Raw genomic sequence first — 4,843 nt, forward strand, 5'->3', positions numbered from 1 at the left:
AACTACTTGACTCTAACTAACTCTAATGTAATTGATTTTTAACTAACTCTATTGTACATAACTAACTGACTCTACTGTACACTTTATAGTCTCATCACAAAGTTCATCTTGTATTAAATTCAAATGATTTTTTTAATAGATTTCTTTGGAGTACTAAGAAAGAAGGTAGCAATAAGCATCAGGTGTCTTGGGATAAGATGTGCTTTCCGAAAAAAGGAAATAGTGGGGTTTAAAGATCTATTTGATATTTTCAAAACTATGTTTGTAAAACTACAACTAGATGATTTATGTGGACAAATTACATGTGGAGTAAGTACTGCAAGAAACTTATACCAATTGGTGTTTAGTGAAGAAGTGGTTTGAAAGAAGATGGTAGAAGCTAGAGATGGATGCTATTGAACAAGAAATATAGTAGAAACCAACTGTAAGTAGCTCAAATATATGATTTAATAAATGAACAAAATTAGGGGCTCTATATCATGTGATGGATCTTGAAAATCAGATTAATGAAGATGCTAGTGACATAAAGACTAGTGAGGAAGGGTGGAACGTATAGAAGATGATTGTATATTGTTTAACATATTATGGATGGCATAATAACCATCGGTAAGAAATAATCGATCACCTTGGAATATTCATTGATGGATGTCAAAAACAGATGAAAAAGTCACAATTATCAACTGGCCGGTGAGTCACAGAAAAGAGGTGTTTGAGAACTGAAAGATTTAAATGTAGGGTGTTGGTTGTATTATACCTAGGGGGTCATAAATGAGCCCAACTATAGGCAACCCGCCCAATCCACCCATAATTTTAAGGGTTGGGCTCAAGATAATTTGAACTGGGTCTAATTTCAACCCATCAAGTCCTAAGCCATTTTAAGAGAATCCTCAATTGAATCCAATTCAATCTCCAATTTCAACCCGTTTTATGACTCTTTATTTTCATTGATGTAATGTATGTTACTATATTATAGGTATCAGTTACTATCTATTTTATACTCCCTCCGTCCCTATTTAGTTGTCCACTTTAGAAATAACACACATATTAAGGCAACAATGATTAGCATAGTGAAGTTACAATTTTGCCCTTATTAATTATGATTCCAAAATAAATTTATTCAAGATAACTAATCAATGTTGGGGGAAGTTTAAATTTTCAAGAAGTTTAAATGATGGTATAATAGGAAAAAAAAATTGTCCTTTCTTGATTTGTCAAAATGGACAAGTAAATAGGGACATCTAAAAGAGGAAATATGGACAAGTAAATAGGGACGGAGGGAGTATCTTTTAGGATTTATCTATCCATTTGTAACTTTTTTTTATATTTTCTTGAGTTGAAATTCAAATTGTAGTTATAAAACATAAATAATAGAATATTAAAATTATTGAGATTAAGCGGGTCAAATTGGGTGAGTCAAGACCAATCCCACTTTTAAGCCCATTTGAGCCCAGAGTAAACTTGGGCGGGTTAGAACCAAACCCAATTTGTATTTCAACCCATTTTAATATCTCCAATTTCTACCCAGCCCGCCCATTTAACACCTCTAGTTACAAGGATTGTAATTACATGATATCTAGAAAAATAAATACTAGAATCTAAGTAACAACCACATTACTAAAAATAAATATTCAAGTTTGGTTAGTAATAATTGACCAGATATGGTAAAACATTATTTCCATACTAAAAAGAGGTAAATATCAATTAATCCTCATAATTGCACTCTCATTTGTTAGATAATTTTCTTTACACTTTATATATATATATACACCTCTCCATTTATCCTTCAAAATACATTTCTTATCAATATTCTTGAGTAAATTTTCTCTCTTTTATCATGCTTGTAGAGAAAAAATGAATTCTTCTTCTGAAATCAACAATTTATGTGAAATAATACCCTACATTTTCCTAGTCAATATTGTTCGAATAGCGGTATGTTGTTCTACAATAATAATATTTTAGTACTTTCTCTAAAAATTATGATGAATCCAGAAAAAGTATAATTTGAATAGCGATTTGTATAAATTATTTTTGGAGAAATATTTTTAAAACATTTATTTTATAAAAGTAGAAAACTTTTCTTACAAAAATAAAAATGGTTTTCTTAGTTGTTCATTTTAATAAATGTTGAATAATGAAAAGTTGATTCGCACTTTGAAAAAAATAAGAGGATGTAGGGTAACAATATGTTGTTATAAAATTTGATGAATTAATTTCTACTATAAATTATTAACAGGTCAAAATTCTATAGAACATAATATAAATAAATAAATTTTTTTTCTGCATCCAAAATTTGATAATTATATTGTATTTTTCCTAATTCCTTACAGGCTCAAGAAAATCAAAGAATTGATATTAGTGAATCGGTGTTACTACCCTCTTGTGTATCAAGTCATCCAAGGGAGAATAACTGGGGAATCAGTATGAAAATATAATTTAGCATTCTAGTTCTTCCTATTACGTGTTGCTTTACCCTTTAATTTATTATCTATTGCGTAGATTTTAACTCCTTGGTTAAATCTTGATCATTATCGTGCATAAGAAAAAACACATGAATTCTAGGTATTTTAAAACATTTTGGAGATATTTAAATGTGTTTTTTTTTGTTTGAGAATAATTCATTATTGTGAGGAATAATTGTGTATCAAGATTTTGTTTTAACAAATTTTACATCTATGTCTATTAAGATTTTACTTTTTGATTTGATTCTAAGAAAATAAATGAGATTTTATCAAATTTAGATGTCTTTTGAAAAAAATAGAATTATGGGTAATTTTTTTATTCTCTTTTTAATTGAGATTGCAATAGGCTTTTGGGAAAAAAAGGAAAGAGAATAAGTTTTTTTGGATAATATTTTTTTTTCATATAGACGACGATTAATCACATTATTAAAAAATGAACAAGTCTGATTAAATTTCTTATTTATAATGGTTAGTATTAAATTTATTTTTATAAGCAATCACATTTTATCGAATCTAAAGAAAAAATTGATTTCAGTAATATATTTTATAAACACTAAGGTGATTAAAGATTGATTTTTAGTTAAGTATTTTATTATTTTATATTGTCTTTGTTAAATGATTCTTATAGCATACTAGTTGTCTAGATTTGTATGTTAGATTTTAATTGCAATATTGATGAAAAATCATGAGAATCTAACAGTTAATCTAATAACCTTTTCTTTAATAATGTAATTTACAAGTCTATTGTTTTTCTTTAAACTGGTTCAATAATTATAAAATTATCTAACCACCTTTAAAATTAAAGTCACTTTCATTTATGTTTATATATTACCCTTATTTATAAGCCAACAACATCTAGGACTAACACTGCAATTGAGTATTGTACCCAAAAGTTATTTGAGTGGTACTTTTAATGTGCATCTATTTGTTTAACACGTGTATATGCTTCTTTTTCTCTGCAAATGATGCGTATGCCAAAGCAAGTTCTTTCTCCCCTGTAATCTACTCGATACTGGTAAGCTTCTCTTTTTCCTCTTTCACTTTTCTATTTTGCTCAATTCACTCGAGTATTTCTACCTCTTCTTTCGGAAGTTTGGGTTAAACTTTGTTGTTGGATCTAATGGACGCCGTAAGCTTCTGTCTTTTTTTTTGTGTTCTGCTTTGGTGATTCCATGTTCGATTATTTTGATACTGCTTCCAATTTTTGTTGCTATATTGGTATGTGGTTGTAGGTCTGTTGCATGGATAGAATTCATATGTTGAATCCACTTCTTCATCTCATATGCACAAGATTGTAGACCCATCTCAATTTTGCAATGACTTCTATCACATACCAGAAAAGACCTCAAGATTCAACTGGGTATGATATAAATTTCTCTGTGTACACGAACAAAGAAGATACAAGAGTAAACCCTAAATGTTAGACTAAACAAAATGAGATCTTTTTTCAACAATGGTTACTCATCATTGACAAGGCAAATGGTGGCAAGTCTAAAATGAAGAATTCTGGGACTAAAGAACTAGAAGAGTCTACGGCTGTAAAAAAGTCAAATTTTTATGTGCTTCATTCTTCTCTATAATGAGAGATTAAAGGTAAATACTTATACCAAAAGTAATGTAAGTTAGATTTTATTTGGGTCCATTTCGTTAAACAATTACTACTTGATAAATCCAAATATTCTGAAGGCATTTACAAAATATTCTTGGTTCTGTATTCTAGAGAGTAATATAATTTCTTTGTTCTCATATGTTATTAGAGAATGTTAATACATCGATTTAGATTTCGAGCACCAATTTCGTTACTTATACAGGCTATCTGTTCTTATATGTGATTTGCAGATATTGCAGATATATAGATGAAAGAACACACACATCTAGGTGTTGTAAGCTGGAGTTTTGTTGATTTGATCTAACTAATAGAAAAAAGGGGATCCTACCGGAGCAACCATGGTACTGCAAAATTGGTTAGGATCGTTGCTATTACTTCTACTTCGGGAGGAGACATATGTTCTCAGTTTATTTAGTAGTGCAAAAATTGATAAGTTGCTTGAGCTACTATTATATTGTCGCAATTGGATTACGTTTATCTTTTTGTTCCATTTGAATTTCATATTTGCCCTTGGCCAGGAACTATCGAGGCATTGTTTTGTTAGTAGAACTACTAATAAACAACCATTTTACTTGATAGAAAATATTTTGTTGCCATTGAAACTTGACCGAGTTGGAAACCAGTTTTAACAAATTAATAATATGCTTTCTATCTTGTTACGGTGAGTTATATCGTTGGACATTAACAATTCTACTTTATGTGTGATATTTTAAAACTAATTCAGCCTATACTTCAAAATTTTGTGTACTTTGGTCTCAATATTGCATCTTCCAAG

General features: G+C 29.3%; 1 long non-coding RNA gene across 1 annotated transcript; it reads left to right on the forward strand.

The window, feature by feature from the left end:
- Window positions 1-3,470: 3,470 nt before the first annotated feature.
- Window positions 3,471-4,438, forward strand: LOC107061061 (uncharacterized). Its single transcript, XR_001473732.1, has 3 exons — window positions 3,471-3,588; window positions 3,692-3,819; window positions 4,308-4,438. It is a non-coding gene; the product is annotated as an uncharacterized lncRNA (long non-coding RNA).
- The last annotated feature ends 405 nt before the right edge of the window (window positions 4,439-4,843 follow it).

The sequence above is a fragment of the Solanum tuberosum genome, unplaced genomic scaffold (genome assembly GCF_000226075.1).
Source record: "Solanum tuberosum cultivar DM 1-3 516 R44 unplaced genomic scaffold, SolTub_3.0 scf00113, whole genome shotgun sequence".
In the NCBI taxonomy this organism is placed as follows: Eukaryota; Viridiplantae; Streptophyta; class Magnoliopsida; order Solanales; family Solanaceae; genus Solanum; species Solanum tuberosum.